The sequence below is a fragment of the Anoplophora glabripennis genome, unplaced genomic scaffold, assembly GCF_000390285.2.
Source record: "Anoplophora glabripennis isolate ALB-LARVAE unplaced genomic scaffold, Agla_2.0 scaffold216, whole genome shotgun sequence".
Lineage (NCBI taxonomy): Eukaryota > Metazoa > Arthropoda > Insecta > Coleoptera > Cerambycidae > Anoplophora > Anoplophora glabripennis.
In genome coordinates this window covers 614,737-632,117 of record NW_019416347.1, presented here as the reverse complement: position 1 = coordinate 632,117, position 17,381 = coordinate 614,737, and the positions used below count along the sequence as shown (strand labels likewise).

The 17,381-nt window shown below is 31.8% G+C and overlaps 1 protein-coding gene across 1 annotated transcript in view; it reads right to left on the bottom strand.

Annotated features, from left to right (window-relative positions):
• Positions 1-9,086, bottom strand: part of LOC108905934 — a 117,068-nt gene extending 107,982 nt beyond the window's left edge. The window contains exon 1 of the mRNA XM_023454193.1: positions 9,019-9,086. The gene's annotated coding sequence lies outside the window, so the exon portion shown is untranslated. The remainder of the gene's footprint in view (positions 1-9,018) is intronic.
• Positions 9,087-17,381: the final 8,295 nt, after the last annotated feature.

The following is a 17,381-nucleotide window of genomic DNA, read 5'->3' as shown; positions in this document are numbered from 1 at the left end:
TTCGAAGTTAATTTAGTTATAACGTTTTGCAACATTTCCTAGTTTTACTGCATAATTTCTAATAACAGAAGCGGGATCACACCTGTGCGTTTAAAAGAAAACACCTGTGTTGTGCATATTGTGCAAAATTAAAAGAATAATAAAAAAACTGGTGCAGCTAAGTGCGAACAAACGGATTTTCAAGTGGTGCTTATGAGTGCTTCATATCACCTTGGTTAAGATGAAGCGACACCAAAGAACCCAAGTAGCTTTTGAGCAAGGAAGTTTGTTGGAAGAAGACGAGTTGGCGAGGCGACAGCGCCTGGATTCAGCAAACCCGGTGCATGGCAGCGGTCGAAAGCGGGAGCATAGGCATAGGCCATAGGAGCGGCGGTAGCCCATCACCCCGAAGCGAGCGTTCGAGGGAAAGAAATCGGAGTCATAGGCGGACCCGGAGTCGGGACCGGAAGCGTAGGCACTCACGTAGTGGCAATAGGGCTTCGGACAGAAGGAGGGAAAAAGCTTCTTCGGCTTCTTCTACTAGTGCTTTGGCTGAGAGCGTTTCGCAACATGGTATCACAGTTCGAAAGGTTGGTCGAAAAACGAATCCTGTCGTAAGTAATGTATCTATGGCTCTGAATATTATTCCATAATTTAATCCTTTATTACATGACGTAAATGAGCGGTTGAATGCTGTAAATGAATTTGCACTTATACATGGATGAAATGATAAAACAACTTTCCACTTAGCTTTATCAAAATTAGATGTCTTCCGTCACGGTTGTTTACATGGGAGGAATGGGGGCTATGCTCGCAGAAAATTTTCGTACAAAGTCATGTTATGCGTATCACAAACTAATGAGCCCCTCTATGAATATGTATAACGAAAATTAGCGCTTGTACATAGGTTAAAAATTCCACTAAATGATGAGAATCGTGTTAATATAATAATGGGGTTAAAAATTTCACTAAATGATGAGAATCGTGTTAATATAATAATTAAGTTTACAATAAACGCGGCTGGGGTCCTCATGCATTGGCGCAACATTTAAAATTTATAGACGAAGAAAGAAAATTAATTAATAATGGTGTAAATTATTTTCCTCCGCCCCTACCCGTACCCATCGGCCTAACGATAATAAACATCTCGTGTGCTATCGATGTGGTACCACGGGACACTTGCGTGGAGATTGTACAAATAAACACATTTCGGCTTATTCTCAGCGTTCCAAGGGTCAATTAGCCTTGGAATATAATCAATCAAGTCAATTTTATCGGGGGAATAATGATAATGCATGATAAAAAATTTTTGGAGATCATATTTATTGAACATAAATAAGCCCAGGAAAACGGCTTGGGCTATTACATCCCAGTCTTAAAATACCGATACCATTTCACACGGTACATGTTTACCATCTGGGTCCATTCATTAAATCAAAAAAGGTAATTTTTATATTTTAGTTATGATCGATGCGTTTACAAAGTTCATCCTACTCTACCCTGTAAAAGTTACTAGCACTAAACACTGTATAACATCTTTCCAAGATATGTTTAAGGTATTTGGTGTCCCGCATCGTATAATCAGTGACAGAGGAAGATGTTTTATATTTGGAAAATTCTCTGGATTTATCTTAAAACGTGGAATACATCATCACCTTAATGCCGTAGCTCTTCCGAGAGGTAGTGGGCAGGTCGAAAGATATAACAAAGTAATCACAGACTCTCTAGCATCAATGGGAGGCGATTCAGACAATACATGGGACAAAAATATCACAAATTTACAACTAAGGATTAACGGTGCCATTAATAAAGCCGTAGGCGTATCGCCTAGTGAGTTACTAATACGGTTCAGAGTGTGTTACATATGGGAGAACATGAAGCCGTGGATTCGGCAGGCAGAACATTGCAGGTTAAATCCCTGGTACTTTGTTCTGGTTCAGAGCGGAATTTTGCTCTGGCAGAGCGGTATTTGCTCTGGTCAGGAAGACTGGATACAGGTGGGCTTTTCCGAGGTCCTCCTGGTATACTAATATTTTTTCTTTCAGAGGACAGAGCAGGGGATTTTCTGCTCTGGGGCTGGGAGGGCTGGAAATACCGGAAAGGTCTACCTGATGTCTTACTTGGAATTTCGGGCTCCAAAGGTAGCATAGTTTAATATAGAGTTTTGCTCATTTTATTCATTGTATGTACATGTTTGTTGTTTTGGTTAATAGTTTTACATATATGTATATAAATAACACAGTGCACACTGTGTTATTTATAAATATTATGTATTAGGTAGGAGCAGCCGAATGTTCAGAGATGCACAGCTCTTTTTAGTTTTCTGCTCTAAGTAATTAAATTACTTCTCCGTGTGGTGTTGAGTGAGGACACTCGACAATCAGGAAAGGCCTTGTCGGAAAGTGATGAGTGATGACGGATGCCCAATCTCGGACGTAAACACCGAGAGTCATCTAGTCATCTAAGTATGCGTGACTCGAAGCAAAAGGGGAAGAATAATAAATATTCTGGCTAGAGCGGAATAAGGAACTGATTTGAGGCATTCATTAAATATACACCAACTACGTAGCATGTAAAAACCTAACTGTTCGAAGTTAATTTAGTTACAACGTTTTGCAACATTTCCTAGTTTTATTGCATTATTTCTAACAAAAGTATTAAAATTTTTTACATTAAAGATTTTAGATCCGCAATAATTGCAATTCCTAATACAAAAACTAAAAAACCAAGCGAATTTACAATCACGGGAAATTTTTATATGTATTATAAAAAAAATACTAATATTTTTTTTATTAATTTCCAAATAAATAAATGTACACGACAAGTAGGATAAATAAACTGGGTAATATACCTAATCAAATTGCCACATTTCTGAATCTAGACAACCCAAAAGAGTATACTGGTTGCTGTTTACGCCGTACCTCGGATATAAAATAAACATATAAGGTCGTAAAAAAATTTTACCGGCAGGATAAAAGTTGAAGTTATAGTTTCACAGATTCTAAGGTATTTCATTTTGTGTTCATAACGCTGTTAACTTTAATTTTAATAAGAAAAGGTAGGATTAATGATAATCAGCAATGTTCACTGATAGGCACGGGTCATGGTTTTGTGACCGAATATAATGAGAATTTTCATTACTGGAGTGTGTTACGTAAAATTTAGATGTTTATTAAGTGCTTTCATAAATTTAATATAGGTACAGGATGAAAAAGCAACGATTTGATAACTATAAACAAAAGTTACATTTTTGGTCAGGACTAGTTTTTAATTAATTACTCAGAAAGAATTGACATATATTTCAAATTTTGGTATATAAGTTTTCTCGTACTTAGTAACTATTTACATATATAATTGTATAATAGAACTAACCACTGCCATTACATTAGGAGAAGTCTTAAGAGTTTTAGAGATAAATAAATAAATAGATAATAATGTTAATTTATTTTGAAAATTTATTGCACACGGAAGACAAAAAAATCTTATTTACTTCATTTGTTGATTCGTTATTCTGGTCCCAAACCTAAAAGTTGTTTTCAGGAAACTTCATATTTAGTTATTCGCTACGGCACCAAAGGCAACTGCTAAATTAAAATTGCCCCAGGTGGACAACCTTTTTTTGTACCAAATATCGTAAAGTTTTATAAAAGTTACTTGGGAGATTTGGGGGAGCCTAAAATAGGGAAAAGTAGAATAACCTCGAGGTTAGAGTACATACTATCTTTTGTTGGAAGTATTACAAGGATTTGTTAGTTCACTATAGAACTACTTTTTGTGTGTTCTCATAAAAAGAGATACATTTCATTGTAAGTGTAAGAGAATGTAAGAAGTTTAAGAATGCCAGTAGAAAGGTTGCCCTCAAAATTCGATAACTATTATTCACAATTTTGGGAATAGATAATAATAGATAATATTAAATTATCAACTTAGCTATTTTACATGCCAGTTCAAAAAATTCTGCGTATCAAATTGATTTTAAATCGTATTTTGAAAATTTTTTCATAATACAAAATTTTAAAATTCACAATAATTTCAAATCTAAAAGTCTTCTAATTTTAAGTTTGTAAGTATATCTTGATTTTTTGATTCTATATACATAGGTAATTATGGATTTAGATGTTTCTACAAAACCACAATTAAAAATCAAACTTTATTAAAAATTTATATTTGTCTTTCCGTCACATGTAAATAATCCTTAATTTTATTTTATAGTTTTATTGACTAAATTTATTTAAGATCGTTAACTATATATAAATTTTAATTAAAAAAGTTATTGTGTTTTATGGGATTTTATGTGACCGAATAATCGGGCCTTTCTTTTTTAACGTTATTTCCACTTCCTTTTCATGTAAGGCCTCTACCTTCAACTAGATGGAGCACCTATTAATGACGCGGTAATAGTAAGTCATTGGTTAGATATAAAAAAATATATCAAAAAAGTAGGCCGTTTTGAGTACTACCACAAAAAAAGAATTTTGGAAATCGGCCAACGCCATCCTAAGGGTATGGAGGTGTTCCAACTTTAAGTGAAACATACTGTATATACTTTAATATTCTGAAAATAACTCGGAAAATTTCAAGGCACATCCCTGTCGCGGTAAATTGTTACAGTAGTTTCGATAACAGAACTTTACTGGCTTATTCTTTTCTTGCAATTCTATCTTAACAAATATTGTACAAACTGTATATTATGCAAATAATAACAACAATAATCTTTAAACATTTTTAATAAGTATCATATCTGGTGGTCATATAGGTAAGTAGAAATAGCAAGTCAGTGTATTGTTACAAATTTGGAAACATTTACTGACACATTTCTTTACTCGTCTGGGCGAAATTTCGTTGATATCCACAGTAATGAATATCAACGGAAAGGAGACATTTGTTGACGTTTTATTATTGCCAGAAACATGTGGAAATAAAACAAGATAATAACTTGCTTACCGTATGTTTAACATTAGGTACCTATTATATGATTTTAATTTTGTTAATTGTCTTATATTCATAACCAGTTCTAAGTAATTAAAAAAAGTATTATTATATAAACAGTGAATTTATTGCAGTGATTACAACTAATTAAATTTAAACATTTGTCTTACAGGTTATACACAATGGTCCAGGTTTTAAATTTCGACGACACAAGTATATCGGATATTCGACTAGTAGGTCTTTAATTTGCAGTGATATTTCTAGAAAACCACGTCTGAACTGAAAATAGTTATAAAACTATTCACTTCACAAGAAAAGTCTACTAAATTATTTTATTTGAAATAATATTTTAAATATATCTTGATTTTTTGGTGTTATGAGCTTCTAAAATACAAAATTTGCACACTAGTATTACACTTGTATATATGTATGTATGTATATAAACTACTCTAAAAATACTTGTCGAATTTCCAGAATACTCGGTGGCAGAATACTGGCTTTCGTATTTGTAGGCTAACTCGGCAAATATTAAACCTCTAATTAAATAAATCATTTGGTAAATGGTTTGAGAGTTTTAGATTTGTAAGTCGCCAATTATTTGAGAAAGTGTGTTATTTTATTTAATTTTAACAGAGTATCTCGAAAATGAGGCATTGAACGCATCCACATGAAACTTTTTGGTTAAAATAAATGTCTGCTATTTTATAAAGCTTACCAAATTTGAATTATCTAGAATGTTCTTGATTCATTTGATTGAAACTGAACCGAATTTGAAACGTTCAAGTAAAAAATCGACGTTCACGCGCGTGCGCGGGCTCGGAGCTCCTTCTCCCGCGCGGAGGCCGTTCATTAGCGTTAATTTTTACTGCTGCTAGTGCGTTTATTACATGGACTATCAATGTAAATCTTTTTGAAAATAAAAGTATAACCTTTTCTTTAATTGCCTCTAAAATTCCGGTGCGACATGTCCAGTAGTTAATTAACAATTCACATTATAAAAGTAGCTATTTTCGGAACAAAAAGGCGTAGGTGATTTCTCTTTTTTTTTAAATTACCGTAAAAATAATAAGCTCTATCTAGTTAATACAAAAAGAGCGAATTCCCGAGAGGCTTTTGCTTGACTACTGGGACAATTTGTTGATAACGCTGTTTTGCACGTCCTACTTTGTTAGATGTAAAGGGCAATTTAATTTGAACTTTTTGAAACTTTTCTTTTTCGTTACGTGTCTTTGAATCAATTAGAACCTCATCTATGATATTAACGTTTAGTAACTAAACAATTAAATGCAAACAAACGAAAAAAATTAATTAATAAATACCTAGATCATCGGTCTATCGAATCGGTCATTGAATTGACCATCTTTTCCACAAATTTCATCAATATCCTTGCTTTTGCATTTTGCAATAATAATGCGCAATTTACGAAAACTAAATTGTTCCGCGTTGGACCTTTATTTTACAATTAACAAATACGTGAAATATAACTTTAGATACCTTAAATTGTAGGTAATTTAATTGCCTACAACATAAAATAACAAATTTTCCGACAGGTAGTCTAGATTTTCATGAGAAGTAAAAAAAGTGAAAAAACACGTAAAGCAACTTATTTGAAATTTGCCAATTTAGCGTCACTTCTTTCGAGTTACCTTTTTGATATTATCAGTCTGCTCAAACTCTAATTCGACTGCAATATTTGGCACATAAAGAGTGCGCAGAACTGAATGGACCATATTTCAAAGGTAGCTTTCTTTAATAAAGATAAACCGATTTAGAGCAAATTACCTTAGTATAATTTTGTTTCCTTAAAAAGTTAGAACGCTGCAGAAACATATTTTGTTAGTTTTGAAGTTATTTCAATAAGATTTGATATAAAAGGTGAGGCTGAAAATGAACATGGGCTTATATTTTTGTCGTATTTTTGGTAGGTTTTCTTGTAGATTTTGAGAAATCGCTGGGTTTTATGAAATGTTATTATATTTATTGTAAAAAGATTCGTTAAATGCATCGCTTCAGAGAACAATAGACAATTTTCCACTGCGGTTATAAGTTACCGAGAGCTAAGTACTTGGGGTATTCTAATCTAATTTAATTTCAGCCGTTTGCTAAATTGCAAATTTGCTTACCCTCCCATTCAAAAGCCAATAGGTAGTGAGATATAGGTCTCTAAATGTTGTTAGCTAAAATACAATCAAAGGGCTATATCTCAGTAAGTGTTGACTTTTGCATAGAGGCAAGTCGATCTAAAAAAAAATAATAATAGTGCCAAGTTAGCAAAAGTGTGAAGTTCAACGAGATTAGAATACATTTTTCTTAGAAACAATGCATTTTAGCGACACGTAAAAAGCATACTTTTTCCCTTTAGATAAATAAATATTTCACAAAACACCACATTTGTTCAAAATGCCTATATTACAAAAATTGTAGCAAAAAACAAGAAAACTGTTTTAGGTAGGTACTCTTAAAATTATCTATCTCTTTGGTAAATAATATAACTGTATATTTGGGGCAACTCGAAAAATTCTTATATTTTTATTTAAATTAATAGAAATATTTTTCTTTAAGACTCGAACGAAGAAAACATAATTGTACCAATGTGACTTGATTTAAATATATTTATTTTCAAATAAAGAAGCTACCCTTCAGGAATGATACATTCTTTCAGAGCACCCTGTAAACTACATACAGTATACAGGGTGGTCCAGATTTTAATAGACAAACTTCGGGAAAATACTAAACAACAAAAATTTACATCACTTTGCTCTGTGAACATAGGCGTAGAAAGCCACCGTTTATGAGATACAGGGCGTTGAAATTAACAAAAATAAAACAATTTTTTTAAATATCTGGAAAACGGCTTTATCAAATTTATCCAAATTTGATACATATTTTTTTTCAAATATTTCCCCTAGTTTTGTATGCACATAGTCCAAATTCAAAGACCAGTGGCGGAGAAACAAGGATGTCGTTTTCTTATTTAAAGTAAAACTTCTACGCCACTGAATTAATTGGTAATATGAATACGTTTTATATTGGTCTGAATCATACCGGATGAGAAAACATTCTTTTATTTTTATCGAAAATTAAATGGTTTACGAGTTGTTCAAGTAAACAAAGCGTTGAAATCGGGAAAAATAACAAATTTGGGTGGGTCAGATTTTAATAGACAAATTTCGGGAAAGTTTTAAATAACAAAAATTAACATCTCTTTGATCTATAAACATAGGCGCAGAAAGCTACCGTTTATGAAATACAGGGCGTTGAAATTAACAAAAATAAAATATATTTTTTTAAATATCTGGAAAAGCGCATCATAATATCTCATAACACGTAAACCGTTCACTTTTCGACAAAAATAAAAGAATGTTTTTTCATCTGGAATATTTCAGACCATTATAAAATGTATTCATATTACCAATTAATTCAGTAGCGTAGAAGTTTTACTCTAAATAAGGAAACAACTTCATTGTTTCTCCGCCATTGGTTTTTGAATTTGGACTGTATGCACACTCAACTAGGAGAAATATTTGAAAAAAATGTGTACCAAATTTGGATAAATTTGATGAAGCGAATTCCAGATACCTATTTCAAAAAAAATGTTTTATTTTTGATAATTTCAACGCCCTGTATCTCATAAACGGTGGCTTTCTGCGCCTATGTTCATAGAGCAAAGTGATGTTAATTTTTGTTGTTTAGTAGTTTTCCGAAGTTTGTCTATTAAAATCTGGACCACCCTGTATATTTTTTGTTAAAATGAATTTAAAGACGACTTTTGTGCGTTAATTTTTGTTTTACTAATATTTGTTTCATTCCGATCGGTGAGTGACAGTGGGGTAGTGTTACTTGTTAGCGTAAAATCTTTCACACAGATGAAAAACATTCATTAGATTCTAAAACCTGACCCTATAGTCACTTGAGGCGTTTAATTGTGTATTTTATTAGAACTATTGAATTAAGTAAATTGTATGCATATTGCTTTTTTTACTTTAAGGAAGTTATTTTTTTCCGTATATACAAAAAACAACACACAGTTTTAAATAAATTTACAACCTTTTTGCAAATCTAAGCTAGCTAATTAGTATAGTTCGCGTTTAATACTAAAAGGAAACTTACCTTAAACTAAATCAATCCTAATCCAATAAAACAGATTGATTTCAACCATCACTTTAAGGACTAAGGACTAAGTAGGTATGGTTGGTCGTCACACGCGCAAAAAATCGCAGATCCTCGTCAAATAGCGCACAAATCTTAAGGTTGATGTCGCGTACTTGTTGGAATCTACACTGCAGACTTGGAGCGTGTCGGCAAGACTTGAAGAGGTGTACGGCAGCATGGACTGTTGGCTTGGAGAATCCGGGTCATTGGGTCACTCGACCGCAACCAAGAAGCTGCCCACAACGTTTGGTAATATTCGTTCGATGGCTTCCATGTACCCGATAAATGTAAGGTGCAGCGAGTGAAGGAAAAGTAACATCGTTTTTGGGGAATTTTATATGTGTCACGACGATGTGTTTTATTGTTTCATTGAATGTTGTTTACTGATATAAGTAATAGGCAATAATATTTTCCAAACTGCATATTTCAAATATGATTATAAAAATGAAACAAATATGTCGTAGATTAGATATTAGTAAAAATTGCTCGAATATAATATACAGGGTGTTTCATAATGATGTGTATTTTAAGCAGGTGTTTAGAAAGTAATTTTAGGGGGGGGGGTACTTCCAATACATTTTTCGATTTGAGCCCCCCCTCCCCTGAGAAAGTATTCAAATCTCAAAATAGTCGAAAAATTAGCTTTTATTTTTTTTAATTAAATTTTTAGTTCGTATTTGCTTGGCTTTTCCTATTGAAAAAAATATATTTTGCAAAAAGCATGTCAAAAATGAAAATCGTTTTTTGTAACCGTTATACTAATCATGTGTACTTATTATCGGCAAGGAAAAATAATTTATTTTTTTGCTCGTAAACTATTAAGTACGAAAAAAATGAGAAAATTAAAAAAGTTTCTATATGAAATGTAGTATAAAAAGCTATTTTTCTTGTTGGAATTGGCTAACGCAGAAAAAAGTTGTTAGTGAAATAAAACCAAGACGTGCTAATTTCTTTCATTCAAAGACATAAACCAGAAAAGAAAGACTACCAAAAAATACCATTCAACTAGTTCTTAACGTGTACCAAAATTCCAAATTTCTAAGTTTAACCGTTTTCGTGAAAAAAATAAAAGCTAATTTTTCTTACTTTCTAAACACCCCCTTAAAATATTTGTACATCATCAAACGCCATTACATATAAGTTTGCGTCAGGGAAAAAAGTTGTATAGTTGTTACGATCTCAATTGGAACCGCATAAAAACACTTTACTCATAAATTCTAGAAAAATTTGGCCTTGTCGTCTAGATATACTATATTCCGAGCTATATTCCTATTTAGTTGGCAATATTCTCTAATTTTTTGTAAATAATCTTCCCGAAGTTCAACTACACGTCGTGATTTCATAATTACCATACAATTGTCAAGTTATTTATGTTTAAAACTGCATTGTAATAAAACATGTAAAGTATCTAAATATTTATAATTATAATCGTGATAATCGCTTAATTTATCTCGAATCATGTTTAAAGTAGAAACTTTATTTTCTTTATACATATTATAAATTGTCCGCCGAATTACATCTCTGGCAAAATCGTCCATATTCTTTAATTTTGTATTTTTCTGTTTTCTCATTGTACCGTGATTAATCTCTTTCTTTAATTACGTGAAAAATTGTCGTTTTTAATATCTTAGTTAATTCGCTAATCCATTTCCTAATTCCTTTATCACATTGTTCACTATTTTCTCTTTTCAAACATTCATATATATTTCAAATAATGCGTTGACTTTGTACGTGTAAGTCTTTGTTTTTAAACTCTGAGTTTATTTCGATGCTTTCGACAAAAAACGGCTCGACTGTTTGGGAATATTCCCGGGTTATTTCGTTATCTTCAGTTTCAACGGGTCTCCAGGAAGCCATGCTGAATTACTAGATAATTACATATAATATTTATTTTAATAACTATTACCTTTTACCATTGCACTGCCAAAGCGCAGTGAATAGCGTTCGACAACAAACTAATTATAGAATACCATGCAAAAAATGATTTACGACCTAGTAGACCAATACGGTTTGCTTTAACGATCAGCGCACCGCCGTCGATTCTATATCAGGCGGACTGTCTACCAATTCCGGACTCGCCCAATGGCTATTCGAGTATAAATTACGAGACAAATCATTGCTAAAGTATACGAAGAAATTTCAAGAGAAGTGCAAACGGTCCTGTGCTTTAAGATTCACAGGTTCCAATTAACATCGTAACAACTATACTATTACAAAGTGACGTATTTTTTCTCACGATTTCCAATACAGGGTCGCTTATATGTATGGAAACGGTCAATTATTTCCTAAAGTAAGATAGCTATCGAAAAATCATTAAGACACAAACGTTCTCTGGATTTTTAAAATCTATTGCAGTATAGAAAAATGAAGGATCAGTCAAAAAGTCATGACGAAACAAAGTTGCTTTTTCTTTAATGGAATACTCTGCATATTATTCCATATTTTGATGGATATTTTAAATAAATTAAATTTTATGAAAACAATAGTTATGCCAGAATAAAAAAAAAGAGAGAGAATAAGTTTTAGTAAACAATAAATATTTTCCTTGGAATTATGTTTTATAAGGTGTACAGACTGTTCACAATTTACCTCCTGACAGTAATTAATTTGCTGAACAAAATTTTGAAGGGTGTTGGGAGGAATAGTGGAAATTTCATGCCTTCTCCTTTTCTGCTACTCTTCGATATTTTGCGGTCTACTTTTGTTGAGTACATCTTTTATGTGACTCCACAGAAAAAACCAAAGTATAAATATTATCTTATTACTTCTTTGCATTAATATTTTAAAAGTAAGTTTGCGTAAGAGAAAGCAGATATTATTCTATCGGCCAAGTTCAGTACGAAAAACGGACGCAGGTATAAGAATTTAGAGTAGGGTCTGCCCTTGGTAATTATTTGTAAAAAAATATACAAGTTAATAAAATGTACAGTTTCATTTTGCATTAAAAACATAATTATAATATTTATGTAGGTAATAAAACATCATTTATCCTTTAGATAAATAATTTCCCAATCTTTTCCTGAATAAAAATGCAACAATAATTTCACTTATAACTTTTAATGAAATCAATGACTTTTCTCATGATTTTTCGTAATTTTGAGCAATTCCAATAAATTCCTTTCGTAACGTAGTATCAAATTTAAAAAAATGATCGATTTATCGTAACTACTTCCGAAGAAAAAATCTATTCTAGTTGCGCTATCGATTTTGAAGAGCGAAAACGAGTTTTTTTTCAAGCGCGATGCTTGCCGTCGTTCGCTTACCCCATCCTTCCGCCGCGCCACAGCTCGCCCAAAAATCAAGCGACCCACTGACATTTGACAATTTCATATGCACTTAAAATATTTTTATCTGGGAAAGTACTCGGGTTGAGGTTATGACAGTATTTTTTTTGCCGCTACCAACCTAACAGTAGACCGTCAACTTTGACAATATGTAACTCCATTGTTTTTCAACGAATTTTGGCGGTATTATTTTAACTTAAAGCTCTTTTTATAAGCTTTCCGAATATAATAATATATAACTATATCACGCACGTGCGTCGTATATTTAATTTTGCAACTAAGGCTAAAAAATAAAAAAACTTTCCAGGTTGCAAATTTGAAATTTAAAAAAAAATATGGATTTCAATGTATTATTATGAAATCTATCATGAAAAAAATCAGTGCGATTGTGGAAGATGCTCGCGATCGTCCAGACTAATAATTAGTTAATTTGTTTATAAGGCTATAACTTGTAAAGTATTCAACTTACCGATTCCAGATTTCGTGTGTGTTATTAGACAGTGATAAGGAATGAGAGGATGCAATGCCAAAACGTTCTGGTAATAATAGCGCAATTTATAAATGTTTAATTTAAAAGTCTTATTAAAGAAAAATAAGTTTTATTGATAGAACGAGTCACAGTTTCACCACAGTTGATTTTTTAAGTTTGTTTTAATGTGTAAGATAGGTAAGCTTGGTAGAACAAATCACGTTTGAAAGTCGTCTTAGCCGTAAAAATTTCCGTTTGATAGGAAAATATGAAAAATAGTATCTCGACCAAACCATTTCTGGTTTGGAAAAGTATTCGTATGAAAAATGCTATTTATCAAAAGTTTTACCACCGACATCATCTGACACCCTCAATAAATTGATTTACTTACATATTATGTAGTTAAGAAGACTGGTGAAGTTTTTTAATTTAAGTTCATTTCGAACGTGAGATTTGGTTTTATGTCATGGTTTTTCAATAATGAATTTAGTATGTGTCTTACATATTTTTTACAAAAAGTTCTAAGAAAAAATTCGATTCATCATGTTGTTTATATTTATATGTGTGTCAGACCCCATTTTTACGACAATAATAAAAAACAGAATAACTAAAATGAGGTAAAGAGAGCTCAAGTAAAATATATTGGACAGATATAAGGATATCACGACTTTCATTTTTATTGACAAGTTCTATTTTTGTCCTGAATAAGTAGTTATTGGAAAAAATATGTCAGACTTTATTAGATAACTGAAAAGTGTATATTGTCTGAAATTCACTATTTGTGTCATAATTTTAATCTTTTTTTCAATTTATTTCGGTATTCTTCCAACTGTGAAAAAGTGAAAATTTAAAGTAGGTAATCATTTGTTTTATGGAACTATTTTTGATTAACCAAATAAATACAGGGTGTTAATGATAAGTTTTGACAAACATAAATGGCGTATTCTACCGATGAAAATAATCAACTTTTGCCTTATAAAAATTTTTGATAGGACACTGCCTTATGGACGTACAGGGTGATAAAAGTTTCAAATATTTATATAATTTTTTTATATTTTGAACATTTCTTGTGATGTGTAGTGTTTTGAAATCTCTCAAATATATTGGGTATTGAAATTATTGTTAACCAATTAGCAATCAATAAAAATCGAAAATGGTAAATAGCAACGTAGTTAGATACTTAATCTATCTTATCTGATTACCCAATTATCTAAAGACCAGTACATTTTACGAATACTTTACGCGAATACTTTATTGCCATAAATTTATTGTACATTTTAAAAATATTTAAAATTATTTAAAAAAAGAGTTTTTTTTTCAAAAAAGGTCTCCAATAACTACGCCACTGGAGTGTATTTTGGAGTTATCAATGAAATGATAGTCCCTACTAAAAAAATGGCATCCCCCAAATTTTATCACTCAATCTTTTACGCTAGTGAAGTTACAGGAAAAATACTTAATATAAATATTTGAAACATTTATCACCCTGTATCTCCGTAGGGAAGCGTACTATCAAAAATTTTTATGGGGCAAAATTTAATTATTTTCATCGGTAGATTACGCCATTTAAGTTTGGCAAAACTTATCATTAACACACTATATAGGGTGGTCCGAAATTTATGAAGGAAACTTCGAGGGCAGATAAATCTCTTTAAAATAATATGTGTTTGCCTTATAAACATTAGTCTGGAACAGCCCCGTTTTAGAGATACAGGGTGTTGAAGTTGTTAACAAAAATTGATTTTTTTATTTATATCTCCGGAATAATGTATGATAGTAGGCCTTACATTCCCTAAAATATGAGCTTTAAAGGTTCAACCAGTGGTGTAATACTGGACAGGGGTCACCCCTTTTATTTACAAAAAAAAACTACGCCACTGCATTTTTTACAAATCATTGTAACTGATTTTTATTGTAATGCACAAAATACGTAAAAAAGGTGACTTGAATTTTTTCCCTAACATTCGCCGTTCTCAAGTTATTCATACCAGTCCAATCCCCTTGTGGCAGACACTTCAAATCATAATATTACAAGAATATTTGTGTTTATGCTTAAAAGTAAGTGCAATTTGTAAAATGTGCATCGGTAAAATTATTTACACTCCTTTCTGCACCATCTGTGAAGTAGTGTTCCTGGCGTGTTTTAGTTTTCCCTGGAGGCCTAATACTCTTTACAAATAAGAACAATTTAAATCAAAATAATAATAAAAATATATTTACCAAGCAACTAAACAAGAAACAAAATTAATGTTACAACAATTGTTCACAATGCGAACCACCCATATCGATACATTCCTAACATCTTCTATTTATAGAATTAATTGAAGCTAATTCATGTGGTGGTTTTCTTTTAATTCATTACATCCGTCTTCTATTCGTTGCAGTAGTTGTGGTTATGTATCTGTTGGAGTAGAATAAATTTACTTTTCAGATAACTCCAAACATAGAAGTCCAGGGGGTTTAGATATGGCAATCTGGTTGGTCGAGACACTGAACCCTTTGCACCATTATGGTTGACATTGACATTTGGTCTTCTACCTATCCATCGCCCCATATAATTTTCATTAAGCCATTCTTATATTATTCTCCCAGAATGCGCAGGAGCACCATCCATTGTATGCAGCTATTTTGTCGCATGTTTAATGGAACATCCTCTAATAATTCAAATAGATGGTTTTCTAGAAAGTTTAGAAATGACTGGGAATTTAGACGTGGTGGCAAGAAGAAAGGTCCACAAACTTTATTGGGAATTATTCCGAGCCACACGTTCACAGAAAATTCCTGTTGAAAAGATCTTGTCCGAATTTCATGAGGATTTTCTTGTGACCAAATAAATGGTAAATGTACATTTATTATTATTTTGATTTAAGTTGTTCTTATTTGTAAAGATAGTGGATTAGCTTCCAGGGGAAACTAAAACGCGTAAGGAACTCTACCTCACAGGTGAAGTGGAAACGAATGTAAAGAATTTTGTTGATGTGCTTACAAATCCCACTTACTTTTAAGCAGAAACATAAATATAATTGTAATTATTATGGTTAGAAATGTCTGCACAAGGGGATTGTATTGGTATGAATAACTTGAAAACGGCGAATCTTAGGGAAAAAATTCAAGTTACTTTTATTAAGTATGTTGTATATTAGAATATAAATCCTTTACAATAACTTGTAAAAATGCAGTGGTGTAGTTTTTTTTATAAAAAAATGGTGACCCCTGTCCAGTTGTACACCACTGGTTGAACCTTTAAAGCTCATATTTTAGGGAATGTAAGGCCTCCTATCATACATTATCTGTACCAAATTTTATTGAGATCGGTTAATAGATTCCGGAGATATAAACAAAAAATCAATTTTTTTAAACAATTTCAATACCCTGTATCTCTAAAACGGTGCTGTTCCAGACCAATGTTTATATGGCAAACACATATTATTTTAAAGATATCTATCTGCCCTCGAAGTTTCCTGCATAAAATTCGGACCACCCCGTATATAACACGCCATTATGTCATACTCACTAAGTTTACTTTTCAAAAATCATTACGTCAATATAAACGTCAGTTTTGAGAACATAAACAGATTATTTTTCGAAAAGTAAATATTGAAGTGATAAGCCCTATGTGTTTTTACGACACGTTTTACTTGTTTGTTTTATTTCCATTGTGAAATTTTTGTTTATACAAAAATAATTCAACTAATACAAACCTTCACTGATTCTTTTCGCGCAAGAATTACTTTGATTACTAAAAAAATACAGGTGGCATAATTAATCCAATAAAGTTGTGCTCGGCTTATAGGGACCGTAAAAAAAATTTCAAAAAGGATGATAGGTTGGCTTTGGGACTGCCTCCTGAGTATCCAACCAAAAGATCACACTCGAACTCCTGGTACAAATTGCGCTATGGGGATGGTTTCCTAAATATTTTTTTTAAAGCAAAATGAACTTAATACAAGTTGTAGAGGATCAAATTCTGAACAACTTCTCCTTAAAATTTTTTTTTTGTTTCTCTAATACTTAACGAGTTACTGCGCATTATGTGTCAAAAATTGGACATGCCGCGCCGCAGGGGTGGTCTTGTAAATATGTTTTTACAAAAAATGACCTTCATAAAAGTTGTAGAGGATCAAATTCTGAACCACATTTCCTTATAAATTTTTTTTCGAGCGTGATCTTTTGGTTGGATACTCAGGAGGCAGTCCCGAAACAATCATGAAAAAAATCATTCTGTTTGGAATTTTTGTTTTATAAAATGACATCTTTACTGGATTAAATACAGAAATATGTAAATCAATTATGATTTGGGAAAAACTTTCAAATGAGTGTTACATTCCTTTTAATTTTGGACAATTCTCCTATAAATCAATGAATTAAAATTCAATTTTATATTTAGTTTAAATTATGTAGGTTACGTATATGTATATTTAGTATTAAAAGTTGATTTAATCCAATATTAAGGGTTACCTACATCTAAAATGAAACGATTTCTTTTAAATTTAGTTGACCTACAAGATTTCTGCTGATATCTGGTTAAATTTCTCAGCTTTTACTGAAAAATCGGAATATACTGTGAA